The 19,956-nt window shown below is 42.3% G+C and overlaps 1 non-coding gene across 1 annotated transcript; it reads left to right on the top strand.

Moving 5' to 3' along the window:
- Nucleotides 1-19,087: 19,087 nt before the first annotated feature.
- On the top strand, nt 19,088-19,200 carry LOC116544206. The gene has a single exon (XR_004265858.1).
- The last annotated feature ends 756 nt before the right edge of the window (nt 19,201-19,956 follow it).

Here is a 19,956-nt window from a genome sequence, read left to right as displayed (position 1 = left end):
ATATGTTCATACAGAATTTCATTTTCAAGATTAATTTTTACAAACCTTTTATAGCTTGTTTGAACCTTTAGTTTTATATCTAACAATCCTTTAACCCTTTGAACTAGGCAAACACTTACAATTCCTATGCCTTCTTATATTATTTTACTAAAAGCACATTTTATTTTTCTTACGCACCTTCCATGTAAATCTATGTTCAGTAGATTCAATTACATCTTATTAATTAATGGTAGTATGAGGAAACATTTTAAATGATCAATTTTCAAGGTATGATAAATCTAAGTACTGGCAGCCAGCCTGCGGATGTAACAAGCCACACAGCTCATGCACCTAGAAGGTGACAATAAGCTAACAGAACATAAAGGAGGGGTCAGCCCATAAAAGAGAAGAAAGTTTTGTTATTTGGAAATGGAAACTTAAGTGGGAAAAGAGACCAGGATATTACCTTACAAGGGGGATAATGAAATTTAGACGGCATCCAGGAAGATTGAAACTCCACAGTACTCAACCAATGAAGAACTAGGAGAGGGACTTGCATGTTAGGAGATAAATTACCTGCTGTAACTGCCCCAGGTTTGCCTGTCTACCAGACACCCAATCTTGCAAGACCACCATTAAAAGTCTCACTGCTGCTGTTCTTAACATTTCTGAGTTGATTCTTTGGGTCTGGATGCTGGAGTGTGTGTTTTTCACAGTAGACAAATATAAAATCCCGACAAAAAATGTGCTAACAATTCTGAAGGCATTTCTATTTTGATTTTACCAATAATTTTAAAATCAGTTTATTCATTTAAGTTATACTCAAATCATGTGAATTTGAAAATTGTTTAGACTTATTTACTCAATTTATGAGTGCTCTTTTACTTATAAGCCAATTTGGTGGACACAATATATAACACTAATTGTACATACAAATAAACACGTCTAGATATGCATACACTAAGATTCAATAGCTTGGAACCCTAACCATGAGATTACAATACAAACTCATTGGTTTTCATTTGTTTCCACCAGTAGATAATCCAATGAAGATGATGAACTAAAAGCACTTTCCATGGCAGTTTGATGCCTGGTTCCACATCTGGGAGGGCAGCTGCAGAGGCACCTGGGAAGCTCCCACCCTACCAACTCAGAAGGGTTGGGGCTCTCGCTTATCCCCAGCTCCTGCCTGCTACATGGAGCAGAAGGCCCAGGTCTGCGGCTGTGGGTGGGGCAGCTCCAGCTGCACCTGGGAGGGCAGATCCTGCCTGATCCCAGCCCCCTCCAAGAGGCTCAGATCCACAACGGCAGTTTGGGCAGCTGCAGCCTCACCCAGGAGGCGGGGCTTCTTTTTGCTCCTTAGAGCAGGAGGCCTGGGTCTGCAGTCATGGTTCTGGAAGCTGCAGCAGCACCCAGGGAACTCCAGCCTCAACTCAGAAGCAAGTGCAGCTCCTTGGAGTGTGCAGCCACTGCCATCACTGCTAACCAAATATCAGTCATGTGTCTCCAGCTAACTATAGGGAAGACTAAGAAACATAGTCCACCTGCATGTCTAGGGGAAAATGAAAATGGGGTTTGGACAAACTGCCCATCAGGGGATCAAGAAAATGTGGTATATGGGCTGAGCTCAGTGAGTCACACCCGTCATCCCAGCACTTTGGGAGGCCAAGAGTTTGAGACTAGCCTAGGCAACATAGCAAAACCCTATCCCTAAAAAATTAAAAAATTAGAAATTAGAAATGTGGAAATGTGGTATACATAGACAATGGAATATTATTAAGTCATGAAACAGAACATAGTGACCTCGAGTTCTATCCATGTTGCTGCAAATGACACACTATACTGTCGCAAGCCATCCTCCTGACTCAGCCTCTCAAAGTGCTGGATTATAGGCAAGAGCCACCATGCCTGGCCCACATGACACTATACTGTCATTTGCAGCAACACGGATGGAACTGGAGATCATTATGTTGCATAAAATAAGCCATGCACAGAAAGACAAATATCACAAGTCATTACTCATATGTGGGAGCTCAAAAAGTGGCTCTGATGAAGATAGAGAGTAGAATGATGGTGATGGGAGACCAGGAGGGGTAGGGAGGAGGATGAGATGAAGAGAGGGTAATGAATGGGTACGAATATATAGTTAGATAGATGTAAGCCTAGTGTTTGATGTATCAGTCTGGTAACTACAGTTAGCAATACTCTATTGTACATTTTAAAATAGCTAACAAAGAATAATTCAAATGTCTCTAGCATAAAGAAAAAATAATTATTTAAGGTGATAGATATCCCGATTACCCTGTTTTACACATTCTATGACTATATCAGAATACCACATGTGGGCCAGGCATGGTGGCTCTTGCCTATAATCCAGCACTTTGAGAGGCTGAGTCAGGAGGATGACTTGCGACCAGGAATTGGAGACTGACCTGGGTAATAGAGCAAGACTCTGTCTCCACAAAAAACATGCTGGCATGTGCCTGTGATCCTAGCTACTTGGGAGGCTGAGGCAGGAAGATCACTTGAGCCCAAAAGTTTGAGGCTGCAGTGAGCTATGATCTCACCACTGCATTTCAGCCTGTGCAGCAGAGTAAGACCACATCTCAATAATAATAACAACAACAACAAAAATCACATTTGCCCTGAAAATATCTTTATCTATTATATATTAATTAAAAGTTAAAAAGAAAAAGAGAGGTTTGGAGAACACATAGAGACATAACATCCCTACCATAATGAGAAAACTAGGAAATAAACATGCAATTTGGCCAGGGTCACATAGAAAATACCATGGCAGAAATGGGACTAAAACTTAATGTACTTTTTTTCTTCTCCTGAGGCATTTAAGATCTGCCAGGAATCAACATATCACCATAATGGAGTCAGATTGGCTTGTTCATTTGTCTGGCTTGCCATTCCTGGGTTAGTGTGGCAATAAGGCGGTCTCTTTCTGGAGCATGAAAACAGCTTGGAACGCACTAGCTGTCCATATGAAGACTACGCATTTTTAACTGTTGTGACAGATATTGTTTATAAATTGTTCTTACAGAAATATTTATGTTAGAGGGGCTGGGTGCAGTAGCTTATACCTGTAATCCCAGCACCTTAGGAGGCTGAGGTGGGCAGGTCACCTGAGGTCAGGAGTTCAAAATCAGCCTGGCTAACATGATGAAACCCCATCTCTACTAAAAATACAAAAATTAGCTGGGTGAGGTGGTGCACGCATGTAATCCCAGCTACTCGGGAGGCTGAGGCAGGATAATCACTTGCAGTGAGGTTGCAATGAGCCAAAAACACACAACTGCTCTCCAGCCTGGGTGACAGAGCAAGACCCTGTCTCAAAAGTATATATATATATATATTAGTGAAAAAAATCCCCTCAAAGATAGAGGACAGTCTCTCACATGAGATGATCTATTTCCTTATATTATACTAGAAGAACAATATAAATCATTATTTTTTAAAATGCTCATATGTTTTGGTTTTGAAGAAGCTGAGAGGTGAATTTTATATAAATTTGTAGCTTTGGCCAGGCGTGGTGGCTCATGCCTGTAATCCTAGCACTTTGGGAAGGCAAGGCAGGTAAATCATCTGAGGTCAGGAGTTCAAGACCAGCCTGGCCAACATGGTGAAACCCCATCTCTACTAAAAATACAAAAATTGGTTGAGCATGGTGGCACATACCCGTAATCCCAGCTACTTGGGAGGCTGAGACAGGAGAATTATTTGAACCAGGAGGTGGAGGTTGCAGTGAGCCAAGATTGCACCACCGCACCCTAGCCTGCATGACAGGAGCAAGACTCCAACTCAAAAAAAGAAAAAAAACTGTAGCTTTGTCATGTATGTGAATATATTCCTTCACACTCCGTACTCCAATTACATATTGTCTGTCATTTTATTTGTACATTAACATTTGTTGCTAATTTGAATAAATAAATTCAAATTTGGGAATTTATTTGGTATTTGGGAAGTTGTTATAGATTAGTCATAAAAATGTGAGTGATAGACAATATAAGAACTATATGAGAACCAGATGTGGTGGTTGTCCATAATCCTAGCACTTTGAGAGGCTGAAGAGGGAGGATCGTTTGAGCCCAGGAGTTTGAGACCAGCCTGAACAACAAAGCAAGACCCCATCTCTAAAAAAAAAAAAAAGTATATTAAAAAAAAAAAACTATGTGAGAAATAAAGTTATGAAGCAATACAGAAAGGACCTAAAAATTGAAATAGTTAACATATTAAATAATTCCATGCCTCCAATCATAATAATAATGGAAGGATAAATTTGGATTGACTTGACTGGTTTCTGAGATAGATAGAAATTTTCCCAGTTTTTTTTAACTTCTTGCTTGACAAAACACACCTATTCTGAGGCCCTTGTTCTCTGTGGTTTTGTTATCGGACTCTTCTCATGTTCACTTTTCTTCTTCTTCTTTTTCTTTTCTTCTTATTTTATTTTATTTTATTTTATTTTATTTTTTTGAGACAGAGTCTCACTCTGTTGCCCAGGCTGGAGTGCAGTGGTGTGATCTCAGGTCACTGCAACCTCCGCCTCCTGAGTTCAAGTGATTCTTGTGCTTCAGCCGACCTGGTAGCTAGGATTACAGGTATATGCCATGGCTAATTTTTGTTTCTTTTAGTAGAAATGGTGTTTTACCATGTTGGTCAGGCTGGTCTGGAACTCCTGGCCTCAAGTGATTCTCCCACCTCGGCCTTCCGAAGTGCAGGCATGAGCCACCTCACCTGACCTCTGTTCTTATCAAGCTGATGTCTCCAGTATGCCACCATCCCATAGCTCTATTTTATATTCAATCCACTAGACTCGCTTTCTTTACCTTTATGTTGCCAGCACCTATGCTTAATGGCTAATGTAAGACCTACCTGTCTATAGCAACCACTCAATAAATGATGAAAAAGGAATTATTTAGAATTATTAAAAGCAATGTGAGAAGGTACAAGGAGCACTGTCTATGTGTCAGAAAGCCTAAAAATTTTCATATTTCTGTCACTTCAACACTGTAACCCTGGACAAATACATTAATTTGTCTGAGTTTTAACTTCCTCAACTATAAATTAAGATGATACATGTCTTAAGGAGAAAGAAACTTGAATGCCAGAAACTCTTATTTCCCTCTGTCGTGTTGGTTATCTATTGCAGTGGAACAAATTATACCAACACTTAGTGGCTTACACAAGATACACTTAATTATCTCACAGTTTCTATGGATCAGGAATTTGGGAGTGGGTTACCTGGTGCTCAGGCCTCTCATTTGGTTTCGGTCAGGCTGTCTGCAGGGGCTGTCCTCTCCTGAAGGCTGGGCTGAGGTCAGAGGATCTGCTTCCAAGACGGCACATTCACATGGCTGTGGGCAGGAGGACCCAGGTCCATGTCATGCAGGCCTCTCCATAGGTTACTTGTGTGTTATCATAACATAGCAGCTAATTGAAGTATAGATATCAAGTATTTGCTTAAATATTCATGCAACCTCCTTAGAAGAATATAACCATTAAAAAAAAAAAACAGTAACAATAACACATAACATTGGTTTCCTGTGGGAAGGGCCTCTCGCTGGTTGTCTGGAGACAGTAGAAACTTAACCCTAACTATTCTTCCTCAATTTCTTTAAGCTTTCTTTTCCTCTTCTTGTCTTTAAATGATGGTATTCTCTAGAGTGTATCTGTGGCTTTTTCTCATAATATACACTTGGAATAGGAATTCTCATATATACCTCTATATTCCCACCACCTTTATGTTGACATCTTCTAAATGTGCATGTTTAATTAGGCCTCTCTCCTAAGAAAATTGTACTGAATTCCCTACAAAACATCTGCAATCCTGAAGGCAGGAGCAATTCAAACTCAATTTTTAATAAGTAGATAGTCTTTTTTTTTTTTTTTTTTTTTTTTGAGACAGAGTCTTGCTCTGCCTCCCAGGCTAGAAAGCAGTAGCGTGATCTCAGCTCACTGCAACCTCTACCTCCTGGGTTCAAGCGATTCTCGTGCCTCAGCCTCCTAGTAGCTGAGGACTACAGGCATGCACCACCACACCCGGGTAATTTTTGTTATTTTTAGTAGAGACAGGGCTTCTTCATGTTGGCCAAGCTGGTCTTGAACTCCTGGCCTCAAGTGATCGATCAACCCACCTCAGCCTCCCAAACTGCTGGGATTACAAGCAAGAGCCACGAGCCTGGCTTAAAAGTAGATATTCCTGATTTTGTAAAATGACTGCAGTAGTTACCCAGTCACTCAAACCAAAGAACAGATGCCTAGAAATCTCACTCTTCTCTTCTCACATCCTGCCTTTCCTCCACTTTAGGACAGGCAAGAAATGATACCAGGATAAGACAGTAGATATACAGAGAAGGGGATGGAATCAAGAGTGTTATTAGGATGTAAAAATCAGGAAGATAACAAATTGAACATGGGGGTTGCAGGAGAAGAATGGGATCACAGGTGGCTCACCCCTGTAATTTAATCACTTTGGGAGGCGGAGGCAGGCAGATCACTTGAGGTCAGGAGTTCGAGACCAGCCTGGCCAACATGGTAAAACTCAATCTCTACTAAAAATATAAAAAAATTAGCCGGGTGTGGTGGTGTGTGCCTGTAATCCTAGCTACTCGGGAGGCTAAGGCAGGAGAATTGCTTGAGCCCAGCAGGTGGAGGTTGCAGTGAGCTGAGATCACGCCACTGCACTCCAGCATGGGTGACAAAGTTAGACTCTATCTCAATAAAAAGAAAAAAGAAACTTTAAGAAGTTGTGGGCCAGACACAATGGCTCTCTCCTGTAATCCCAGCACTGTGGGAGAATGAGCGGGGAGGATTGCTTGAATCTAGGAGTTCCAGACCAGCCTTGGAAAGATCACTCGAGCCTGGGAGTTTGAGACCACCAGCCTGGACAACATAGTGAGACACTGTCTCTACAAAAACTTTTTTTTAAGTTCCCCAAGTGTGGTGGCATATGCCTGTAGTCTCAGCTACCTGGGATCCTGAGGTGAGAGGAGCATTTGAACCCCAGAGTTTGAGGCTGCAGTGATCTGCGATCATGCCACTGCCCTCCAGCCGGGGTGACAGAGCAAACTCTGTCTCTAAATAAATAAATAAATACACATATTCATCTCCATTTCCAGCCACTTGGGGCAGAGAGAATGAGTTGACAAGATAAACAGAGCAGTTTTGTTTTTTGTTTTTGGTTTTTTGGTTTTTTTGAGGCAGAGTTTTGCTCTCTTGTCCAGGCTGGAGTGCAATGGTGCAATCTCAGCTCGCTGTAACCTCTGCCTCCTAGGTTCAAGCAATTCTCCTACTTCAGCCTCCCAAGTAGCTGGGATTATAGTCAGGCACCCAGCTAATTTTTGCAGTTTTAATAGAGACGGGGTTTCACCATGTTGGCCAGGCTGGTCTCAAATCCTTGACCTCAAGTGATCCACCTGCATTGGCCTCCCAAAGTGCTGGGGTTACTGCGCCTGGCCTAGAACAGATTTAATATATTGTAGTTATAAGAGCCCATTTGGGATATTCGTTATAAGTTTATGGTGGTTATGATTTGTTTTGTTTTGTTTTTTTTAAGAGCTGGATCTTACTCTGTTGCCCAGTGTGGTTTGCAATGGGGCAATCATAGCTCACGGCAGCCTCAACCTCCTGGGCTCAAGGGATCCTACTGACTCAGTTCCCAAGTAGATGGGGCCACAGGCATGGACCTAGCTAATTTGTTGTTGTTGTTGTCGTTGTGCGGGCTGGTCTCAAACTCCGGTCCTCAAGCAACCCTCCTACCTTGGCTTCCCAAAATGCTACGATTGCAGGAGTGAGCCTATAGTGGCTGTAATTTTATAGTCTCTGATCTATGTGTGACCGTCTCAAATTCTGACTCTGTGGCATCCCGCCTGTGTGACTTTGGGCAGTTACTTCCCTGTCTGTGGACCAGTTTTCCTCCACAAAACAAGGATAATAGCGTATCATCATCAGGGTTGTTATGAAAATCAAATGAGATAATATGTGAAGCATTTAGAACTGCTTGTCATATCCTAAGTACTTAATAAATGATAGCTATTATTATTTGCTATTCCAGAGCTATGTCTCTAATCCTACCTTTTTCTTTTCATTTCTGAGCAGCAAAGTTATAGATTATTTATTCCTCCAAATATACCATAAGTGCTTATTCCTACAAGGGACTCTCGGTATAATTAGTGGAGGCAGACTTCTAAACAAATAGGAACAATAAATTTTTTTTTTTTTTTGAGACGGAGTTTCGCTCTTGTTACCCAGGCTGGAGTGCAATGGCGCGATCTTGGCTCACCGCAACCTCCGCCTCCTGGGTTCAGGCAATTCTCCTGCCTCAGCCTCCTGAGTAGCTGGGATTACAGGCACGTGCCACCATGCCCAGCTAATTTTTTGTATTTTTAGTAGAGACGGGGTTTCACCGTGTTGACCAGGATGGTCTCGATCTCTTGACCTTGTGATCCACCCGCCTCGGCCTCCCAAAGTGCTGGGATTACAGGCGTGAGCCACCGCGCCCGGCGGAACAATAAATTTTATATATGCTTGATAATATGTACCGAATTGGATGGTAGAAATAATAAAAACAGAAAACACATATATGGTCCTCATCATGTAGCAGGTGCTGAGGGTTCATATGTGTGACCTCATATGACCTTAACAGCTGCCCCACCAAGCAAGTACCATTATTATCCTTACTGTATAAATCAGAAAACTGAAGCACAGAAGTTTCAAGTGACTGAACCAAGGGAACATAGCTACTAAGTTTTAAGCCCCTCTGCCTCCAGAGTTGATGTTTCTTGTCACATCGCTGTACTGTCTCACCAAAGAGGAAGCAGTCTTCTGTGAGAACAGAAGACCATTTCTTACAACTTTCTTTACATATCACATCTATTTTTTTCAGATTTTACAATTCAAAAATATCCCCTGGAGGAAACACGATGCGGACTCCTATTCTGCCAGTTAATGTAAAGCAATGCATCCTGTCTATACTCGGAATCAGCAGCTTCATGGTGACTTGCTTTCTGATTTACTATTTTTAAACATCTGCTCCTCCATCATGAAAGATATATTTCTAACTTTATAAAGCAAGTTTTCTAGAGCAAAATAATATCTTTGAGCTTGAACAATCCTTCTTTCTTGTCTAATTGCTAAAGAGCAAACAAATACATAGGAGACAGAGACAGAGGAACCAATGAACTGGAGTCATTTCCTGAATACCTACCTCATCCCCAGGACTCAGGGCAAGTGAACACGTAGATGTGCACATCTGTGTACAGACTTGGATGCTGGACTTGGATCAGCCTGTAGAGTCTATACTTCCCACAGTCTGTAAGAAGAAGGATGCTACTTAAGTGTCCCGTGTCAAGGATAATCACTTGGCTTTACTGAGACCCTGTACGTGCTGAGAACTGGCATCTTCTGAAACTGGCCAAGGCAGTGTTTCACAAATTTAGGTTCTTAAATTCTCAGAGTACACTACAACCTTTCATACACTGGTTCATCTGGAATCACTGTTTCATAAGTGATAGGGGGCCAATGTTCAGAGAAGCCCGAATAAGAGCACTGGCATAGTGTCAAAGAAAGACTCATGGTAGCTTGCATAAAACTAAAACTATGGGACAACTCCTGGGACATAAGATGGAATTTTAAGCTCAAATTTCCATTGCTGTATAAGTTACTGTCGTATTTATTTTTGTGGTACATATTGATGAAATCTCGCCTTTGTGTGAATTGATGTGACACATCTTACTAGAAATAGTCACTGAAACCTTCTTAGGAAAAAAAAGTGTGGAGGTGTGTAATACAAGTAGATGATCACCACAGGTTCCTTCTAATTTTACTATTCCATCATTGTTTTTTTTTTTTTTCCCCAAGACTAGCTCAACCTCACAAATCTTTGTTAAGGTCTTTGCAAACTTCTGTAATTCACAGATTTCAGTGTACTTGATCGCTTTGGGCTGAATTTCTTATTCAGATCTCATCTATGATAAAGAATACATGAAGCCGCTGCAGGAATTTAAAGTAGAAGGAAAAAGAAACCAAATTTCATGGACCATGACAACTTTAAAACCCCAGGGGCAGATTTGATTTTATTAGCACTCAAAAGTGGTTATTTCTGCTGTGCAGAGTTCATGGTCCAAAGATTAGAACAGCTTGCCATGCGTCAAGTTAGTCAGTCTTTGTGCCTGCCTCCCTGATGACATGTGACTTCAGACACGTTCCCAGGGTGGTCCCCTCGCTACAACTCCTCCTGATCCTGGTAACCACACCTTCCCAGGCTTCCCAAGCAAAGGGATGGGACAGCCCCTGAGCTGTTGCTAGCCCAGGACAACTCTCTTTTTAGCTCCCTTAAGCTTCACTTTTGTAAACATTGTTTTATTAAACACCTCTCAAGTTTCCCAGGTAAAGTGTGCCATCTGTTCCTGCCAGGATTCTGACTGTTTTTATGAAATCAACAGGAGATATATTCTTACTTTTCCCAGATTTTGTAGGCATTGGTAATGTTTGGTGATTGTCTTTATGGGCCAGGATGTGGATACATGAGTTATTACGGTTTACAGAACTATCAATAAAGCAGACATGAATGCCCAAATGGACTGGAATGCCGGCACATCTATTGCACACTCAACTAGAAAATGCAAGTACCCAGAACCTGTCTTTAGGCGGCCCCGTGCCCTTCTCACTGCATCAAGTATTAGACACGGCCGAGAACTCAGAGGAAGGCCAGTACTTCAACATCTACTCTTTTTTTTCATCCTTACTGGGGCTAGATGCTGGTTTGTGGACTAGAAGAGCCAGGAAGGGTGTATCTGAATGGAAAGAGATTGTTGGAGAGGAAATCCAGGGAGTTCATTACTGCCATCACTTTAGGTAGCTTTTTTTTTTTTTTTTTTTTTTTTTTTGAGACAGAGTTTCGCTCTTGTTACCCAGGCTGGAGTACAATGGCGCGATCTCGGCTCACCGCAACTTCCGCCTCCTGGGTTCAGGCAATTCTCCTGCCTCAGCCTCCTGAGTAGCTGGGATTACAGGCACGCGCCACCATGCCCAGCTAATGTTTTTGTAGTTTTAGTAGAGACGGGGTTTCACCGTGTTGACCAGGATGGTCTCGATCTCTTGACCTCATGATCCACCCGCCTCGGCCTCCCAAACTGCTGGGATTACAGGCCTGAGCCACCGCGCCCGGCCTTAGGTAGCTTTTTTAAAAAGAGAAAATAATAGGTTGTTAATTTGTCCATTCTTATATCTAGACATACATGCATAAAATAGCTGTTTTGTGATATTAAACTTTTAAAATAATTTTGATCATCATACAATCTATCTTTCTGCATATTTTTCTTTCTATTTAATAGCCTTCAACCAAACAATACCTATTAACCTTTTAACCAGATAAAACATATTAATAAATACTTTTGTACTGGTCATTCTGTACAGAAAGAAAGAAGGAAGGAAGGAAGGAAAGAAAAAAAACAAAAGAGAGGAAAGAAAGAAAGAAAAAGAAAGAAAGAAAGAAAGAGCAAGGAAGGAAGGAAGGAACAAGGAAAAAAGAAATGGGGCGATCTTTCAGCTTGTGTAACTACAATAGGTCTCTGCCCAATGCACATGGCAAGTCAACGCACCAAGACACCAAGCTGTAACAGGGAAAGAGATTTAATCATAGGACTGCCTAACAAGGAAATAGGAGGAAACCTCAAATCTGTTTCCCCAAGCAGTTTGGGGCTAAGGATTTTAAAGATTGTGGAGTGAGCCAAAGTGTGGAGATCATTGATAGGTCGGAGTTCAGGGTGAGGTCATAGGACAGGAGAAGAACCTGCATTCTCAGGCTGATTTGGCTACCGTGTGGGCTGGGGGTGGTCTTCAAACTGGTTAGCTCAGCTGTTTCCCTGGAATTGGGGGTCTGAAAAACATCTTAAGCAATTCTTAAACAAAAAAATCCTTATAATTCTGATGTCAGGGACCCTATCTACAGAAATAATGAGGAGGCAAATGGTCAGTGTCTAGTGATACTAGGGGTTACAAGGAAGGGGGCCAAAGAGCAGCCTCATTAATGATTAATTAGACTTGTATTTCTGTCCAGAATTCCTCTTAACTCTGTGAGGACAGCTTCATTTGGGCTGAAATTGGTAGGAAAGACATACGTACTAACAAGCAAACTGGCCAGGTGTGGTGGCTCAAGCCTATAATCCCAGCAGTTTGAGAGGCCAAGGCAGGAGGATCGCTTGAGGTCATGATTCGAGACCAGCCTGGCCAACATGGCGAAACCCCATCTCTACTAAAAACACAAAAATTAGTCAGGCCTGGTGGCACTTGCTTGCAGACTCAGCTACTTGGGAGGCTGAGGCACGAGAATTGCTTGGACCCCGGAGATGGAGGCTGAAGTGAGCTGAGGCTGTACCACGGCACTCTAGTCTGGGCAACAGAGTGAGACTCTGTCTCAGAAAGAAAGAAAAAAAAAAAAGAAGCAAACCAGTCAACACATTTGGCTCCGATTGTCTCGGTGCTTGGTGCTTTCACTTTATGCTGTGATTTATCAAGCATACTGAGTATCTTATAAAACTTGCTGTGCTTGTGACAGAAGTATGAGCTAGTTGCTTAGGATAAAGCCAGAGCTTCTACAGTATGGCATATTCTTGGGAGAGAAGTGGGATTTCTGAAGGCAAGATTGGTGGACCAATCATATTCTCTGACAGATTAATTACATATATTTTCTCCCAGGCTTTGATTACCCATTAAGTAGAGGATTTGAACAGTGATTTTTGTAATGATAATGTAAAACGAAAGCTTGGGTCTGGGCACAGTGGCTCATGCCTGTAATCCCAGCACTTTGGGAGGCCAAGGCAAAAGGATTGCTTAAGGCCAAGAGTTTAAGACCAGCCTGGGCAACAAAGCAAAACCCTGTCTCTAAAAATAATAATAACAATAAGAGCTATGCCAGGTGTGGCGGCTCACACCTGTAATCCCAGCACTTTGGGAGGCTGAGGTGGGTGAATCACTCGAGGTCAGAAATTCAAGATCAATCGGGGCAACATGGTGAAACCTCATCTCTACCAAAAATACAAAAAGTAGCTGGCTGTGGTGGTGGGCGCTTGTAATCCTAGCTAGTGGGGAGGCTGAGGCAGGAGAATTGCTTGAATCTGGGAGGCAGAGGTTTCAGTGAGCAGAGATCGTGCCACTGCACTTCAGCCTGGGCAACAGAGCAAGATTCCGTCTCAAATAATAATAATAAAGAGCTACGTAAGAGATTATATAACCAGGTGATATAGTTTGGATATGAGCCCCCCACCCAAATCTCATGTTGAATTGTAATCCCCAGTATTGGAGGTGGGGTCTGGTGGGAGGTGATTGGATCATGGGGGTGGATTTCTCACCAGTGGTCTAACACCATCCCTTTGGTGTTGTCCTCGCAATACGGAGTGACTTCTCATGAGACCTGGCTGTTTAAAACTGTGGCACCTCACTCTCTCTTGCTCCTGCTGCCACCGTATGAGACACCTGCTCCCTCTTCACCTGTCACCATGATTGTAACCTTCCTGAGGCCTCCCCAGAAGCAGATGCCTGGGTCATTCCTCCTATGCAGCCTGCAGAACCATAAGCCAATTAAACCTCTTTTCTTTATAAATTATACAGGCTGAGGTCTTTCTTTCTTCCTTCCTTTATTTCTTCCCTTTTCTTTTTTCTTTTCTTTTCTTCTTCTTCTTCTTTTTTTTTTTGAGACAGAATCTCGCTCGGTCACCTAGGCTGGAGTGCAGTGGTGCCATCAGGGCTCATTGCAACCTCGACCTCCTGGGCTCAGGTGATCCTCCCTCCTTGACTTCCCGAGTAGCTGGGACTACAGGTATGCACCACCACACGCAGCTAACTTTTTATAATTTTTATAGATACATGACCTCGCTATATTGCCCCGGCTGGTCTTGAACTCCTGGGCTCAAGCAACCTGCCCGCCTCAGTCTCCCAAAGTGCTGGGATTGCAGGTATGAGACACTGTGTTTGGCAAGTGTTTCTTTATAGCAATGTAAGACCAGCCTAATATACCAGGGTAAAATAATCTAGAGTCTTAAGGTAATAAGGAACATTGTACCTTACTGAATATCCAAACCCCTGAGTATGTAAATGTTTGTACAATTTCCTAGCCATATCCCACATTACATTTTCCTGGAGTCATATGCTTCCTGTCAATATCCTCATCCCACAGAGTAATCATTTTTTCCAACTTCAGTGAATTTTTATACAGTATATCACTTCAAGGCAGTTCTTTTTTTCATAAAGAAACACAAGTTACCTCCTACATGATGAAAAAATAAATAACAATAGAACCATGCTGAAATATAGATTCTGGACTGTCAGCTAGGCTCACTCACTAGCTAAGTAATGTTTTCCTTTACACTGGCCTTAAAGTTTAAGCAGTCCTCTAGGGAAATAACAAAACTAGAAAATGTGGCCAAGCGTGGTGGCTCACACCTGTAATCCCAACACTTTGGGAGGCCGAGGTGGGAGGATTGCTTGAGCCCAGGAGTCTGAGATCAGTCTTGGCAACACGGTGAAACCCCATCTGTGCAAAAAACATGAAAAAAATGATCTGGGTGGTGGCACTCACTGATAGTCCCACTTAGGAGGCTGAGCTGGGAAAATCACCTCAGCCTAGGAGATCAAGGTTCTAGTGAGCTATAATTGTGCTACCACACTCCAACAACAGAGGGAGACCCTATCTCAAACAAAACAAACAACAAAACTCCAGAACATGTTAAACCTTAGAATGATGAAGAATCTGCTACAGAAATGGGCATGGTGGTTCATGCCTGTAGCCTCTACCATTTAAAGGGCTGATGCAGGAGGATTGCTCAGCGCCAGGAGTTTGAGACCAGTCTGGGAAACATAATGAGATCTTCATCTCTAAACAAACAAACAAACAAGCAAAAATTAGCCAAGCACAGTGGCTCCCCACTATAATCTCAAATACTCAGGGGCTGAGGCAGGAGGATTGCTTGAGCCCAGGAATTCGAGGCTGCAGTGAGGTATAATCACACCACTGTGCTCCAGCCTGGGCAATGGAGCAAGACCATGTCACTTAAAAAAAAAAAAAAAAAAAGAAAGAAAGAAAGAAAAGAAAAAGTCTGCTATATGTATTCTATAAAACAAGGAATGTTACCAGGGGTTAAAGGAAATACCCAGTGTAGTGTGTAGCCCAGGTGATGGGTGAAGGTATCTTTCACCAACTAGATATGTTCATGTCCTTAGAAAAGAGGCAAGTTTAAGATAAAAATCTCCAGTGATGGATCAAGATGATGATCCCATTGCTGTGGAGTATTGTGGCACAGGGGCCCTGCAGGCCCAGCTTTATGATCACTGTCCCAGGCTATTACATGTGGATGGACAGTTTTTAGACACTCAGGAATCATACCATCTCCTCTGCTAGATTTTGATGTTCCTGAAATTTTCTCAACTCCTTAAAGCTGTGAAATATTCTATAGGGTAATAAGAAAGTACTGGAGAATATAAGATCGTGAAATTTCTATTGCTTCCTAAGTTTAAAATTGTATTTCTTTTTTTAAAATTTTAATTATTGAAGATATCCAATTTCTTCCTGCTCTCTCTTCTGTCTCCCTGGAGATAACCACAGCCAATAGTTTGGAGTTTCTCTTTAGTCTTTTTGCTAAGCATATGCATATATGTATATATATGTTTGAAAAGAAGGCTATATGTGTCTGTGTATGTTTTCTATCTACACATGTACACATGTTAAAACATAAATGAGATCAAGCTATGCAAATTATTTTCGTGGTTTTTTTTTTTTTGAGACAGGTGTCACTGTGTCACCCAGGTTGAGTACAGCGGCACAGCCATGGCTCATTGCAGCCTCAATTTCTCAGGCTCAGGTAACCCTCCTACATCAGCCTGAGTAGCCAGTACTGCAAGCACATGCCAGCACACCCGGCTATTTTTTTTTTTTTTTTTTTTGAGATGGAGTCTCACTCTGTCACCCAGCCTGGAATGCAGTGGCAAGATCTTGGCTCACTGCAACCTCCACCTCTGGGTTCAAGCACTTCTCATGCCTCAGCCTCCTGGGTAGCTGGGATTACAGGCACCTGCCACCATGCCTGGCTAATTTTTGAATTTTTAGTAGAGACAGAGTTCACCATGTTGGTCAGGTTGTTCTTGAACTCCTGACCTCAAGTGATCCGCCCACCTCAGCTTCCCAAAGGGCTGGGATTACAGGCACGAGTCACTGCACCTGGCTGAATCTGATCTTTTAGATGTTGGCTTTTTAAGATGAAAAATCTGGCTGATCCAAAGGTAGCAAGTTACCTCAATTGACTGTTCATAGTTACAGATGGACCTCCTTGTTCTATTCTTTCCCTCCTTCCTGCTACTGCACTTGACTAGTCTTTAAAAAGAAGTCTCTAACATGGACCAGGCATGGTGGCAGTATTACAGGTGCCCACCACCATGCCCAGCTAATTTTTGTATTTTTACAAAAATGTTTTAAAATGAAAGTTGCCTGGCCATCAATTTTCATTTTAAAACTTCCTATAGTATTTTCTGCATGTGCATGGATTGCCAAAGTTTCCTGAAAGCAGAGACCTTTTTTAATTAAAAGTTCTCTTCATATATCTTCATGACGTTGTCACAATGCTATGCACGCAGTACACTTAATCAGCAAATATTTGGAAAAGTGAATAAATAATTAAACTCGATTTCTCATGAAATCTTAAAAATAGTCATTGTTGGCTGGGCATGGTGGCTCATGCCTGTAATCCCAGCACTTTGGAAGGCCGAGGTGGGTGGATCATTTGAGGTCAGGAGTTCAAGACCAGCCTGGCCAACATGGTGAAATCCTATCTCTACTAAAAACACAAAAATTAGCCGGGCAGTATTGGTGCTTGCCTATAATCCCAGCTATTTGGGAGGCTGAGGCAGGAGAATCACTTGAACCCAGGAGGCAGAGGTCACAGTAAGCTGAGATCACACCACTGCACTCCAGCCTGGGTGACAGAGCAAGACTGCCTCAAAAAATAATAATATAATAATAACCATTGTCTCTATTACAGAGTGATTCTCAGTAATATATGAGAAATAGTGAGCATTATAAGCTATTGCAATAGACTAAGCAAGAGTTATTGATGGCTTAAACTAAAGTGTGTCAATGGCTTCCAGCCAAAAGGCACAGGAGCACACCTAGAGCTGAACACATTAGGTCTGTTACTCATTGCAGTGAGGGAGAATACACATCATGGGGAGATATGAGCTACGAGTCGTCTCAGTAAGAGGGTGTTAGAAAGAACCAGAAATAGAATTTGGGCTTTAGTTAGTGTATAGAGTACCCTTGATATAACTAACTTTGGCTGGGCATGGTGGCTCATGCCTGTAATCCCAGCACTTTGGGAAGCCAAGGTAGGTGGATCACTGGAAGTGAGGAATTCAAAACCAGCCTGGCCAATATGGTGAAACCCTGTCTCTACTAAAAAAAATAAAAATAAAAAATAAATACACAAATTAGCTGAGTATAGTGGTGCATGACTGTAATTCCAGCTACTCAGAAGGCTGAGGCAGGAGAATCGCTTGAATCCTGAAGGCAGATGTTGCAGTAAACAGAGATCAAGCCATTGCACTCCAGCCCGGGTGACAGAGCGAGACTCCATCTCAAAAACACAACAACAAAAAATACATAACTAACTCCATCTTATTAAAAAAGATGCCATTTTACATTTCATAGGGCACTTTGCCAGTAGGAATAACACATTCCATTTAGTACACAAACAAATAGAGCTGCGTACAACCAGATAAAAACACAAACACGCCGGGCGCGGTGGCTCAAGCCTGTAATCCCAGCACTTTGGGAGGCCGAGGCGGGTGGATCACGAGGTCAAAGAGATCGAGACCATCCTGGTCAACATGGTGAAACCCCGTCTCTACTAAAAATACAAAAAATTAGCTGGGCATGGTGGTGCGTGCCTGTAATCCCAGCTACTCAGGAGGCTGAGGCAGGAGAATTGCCTGAACCCGGGAGGCAGAGGTTGTGGTGAGCCGAGATCGCGCCATTGCACTCCAGCCTGGGCAACAAGAGCGAAACTCTGTCTCAAAAAACAAACAAACAAACAAACAAACAAAAACCACAAACACACTCTTCCACTATCAGTTCTCACCAAATACTCTATGACTATAAAAAGATTAGGCCTTCAGCAACTCAAAACACTCATCCAAACTGACATTTTCTTGCATTCACTCATGACAAAAGCCCGGCATCTGCCACCAAAGGCTCTGCCACCTTAGTCCTACATGACGAGCAAACCAACCAGTCCAAACCTGGACTCCTTTGGTCGTCTTCACTCCCACTAAACTAATTCACTGACCCTTTCTCCTAGCTCCTTTTTTTTGAGACGGAGTTTCGCTCTTGTTACCCAGGCTGGAGTGCAATGGCACAATCTCGGCTCACTGCAACCTCCACCTCCTGGGTTCAGGCAATTCTCCTGCCCCAGCCTCCTGAGTAGCTGGGATTACAGGCATGCACTACCATGCCCAGCTAATTTTTTGTATTTTTCGTAGAGATGGGGTTTCACCATGTTGATCAGTATGGTCTCGATCTCTTGACCTCGTGATCCACCCGCCTCGGCCTCCCAAAGTGCTGGGATTACAGGCGTGAGCCACTGCGCCCAGCTCTTTTTTTTTTTTTTTAACGTTAAATGTTACTTTGTTTATTGTAAAATTCTTAACCTATAATATATGGTTGGCAATATTGACTGACTTATAAAGTGACTTGAGCCTGTGTGCCCATGGCTCTGACCACCAAAGAAACAAAAAGTAATTTAAAAGATGGACTCCTTAAGAACTCCGTGTAATTTGTAACTTTTGTGATTAAAATAACAACGACAAAATCCTAACATGGTAAAAACACACAAACATTCATAGACTTGATTATTTCTCACCTTACACCGCTCATGACGGTTGGGTGATTTGCAGGGAAGGTCAAATAAAATGAAGACTTGCTCTTGATCAGATGTCAGGGAATCAGGTCAATTCTGTAACTGACAATATCTATTTGCATGCGACTAGATATTATCTCAGAGAAGGCAGATTAGAACAAGGATGAAGCTGTAATTGGTAAAGACGTGGCAGTCACTCGGCCTGGCCTATGCCATTTCTGCTCCCCCGTGCTCGGTCCTAACACGGTAGTCTGGCAGGACACGCAGCGATCTCCCTCTTAGTTTAGGAGGGCTGGCAAGAGAGGACAATTTAAGATTCAAAAAGAAAAAAGAAAAAGTAGCAGTCATTCATTTTTAGCCAAGAGGGTGAGTGTTTGATATTTTGTGGGTGACACAGTAAGCTTGTTTAATTTTTGTCTATATTTAGAAAAACTTATGAAGAGACTTTGCTTTCTCTTGTTTTGTCATAGTCTTAGACTAACTTTTTCTGAGGTTGGAGACTGTTTATGTCCAATAGGAAAATAATTTGTCTTAGCTATGTGTATCAAGGCAGCTTTCAACCGCCAGGAGCTGCCTTCTTTTCATCTTTCTCAGGGGATAGTAGAAGAGATAGAGAAAGGTAAATTTAAGAGATATTTAGAAAATAAAGTCTATACGACTAGCTATGTGGGCAGAGATGAGGTCAGGGAGACTTCTTCTTTTTTTTTTTTTTAAAGATGGGGTTTCACCATGATGGCCAGGCTGGTCTTGAACTCTTGACCTCAGGTGATCCACCCACCTCGGCCTCCCAAAGTGCTAGGATGACTTCTGCCTTGCAAACAGAGAGGATGGCAATGCCATTCATTGAGACAGCACCAGCTTTCTATTATCATCTAATTTAATACTTACCAAAAATATTATTATTTTTATTTTGAGACAGAGTCTCACTCTGTCATCCAGGCTGGCGTGCAGTGGTGTGATCATGGCTCACTGCAGCCTCTGCCTCCTGGGCTCAAGCAATCCTCCCACCTCAGCCCCCCTGAGTAGCTGAAACTACAAGCCCAGCTAATTTTTGTAATTTTTGTGC

The sequence above is a fragment of the Sapajus apella genome, unplaced genomic scaffold (assembly GCF_009761245.1).
Source record: "Sapajus apella isolate SASKATOON/1434 unplaced genomic scaffold, GSC_monkey_1.0 scaffold209, whole genome shotgun sequence".
Classification (NCBI taxonomy): domain Eukaryota; kingdom Metazoa; phylum Chordata; class Mammalia; order Primates; family Cebidae; genus Sapajus; species Sapajus apella.
Note: the sequence above shows the minus strand (reverse complement) of the source record. Positions and strands in the feature narration are given on the sequence as shown.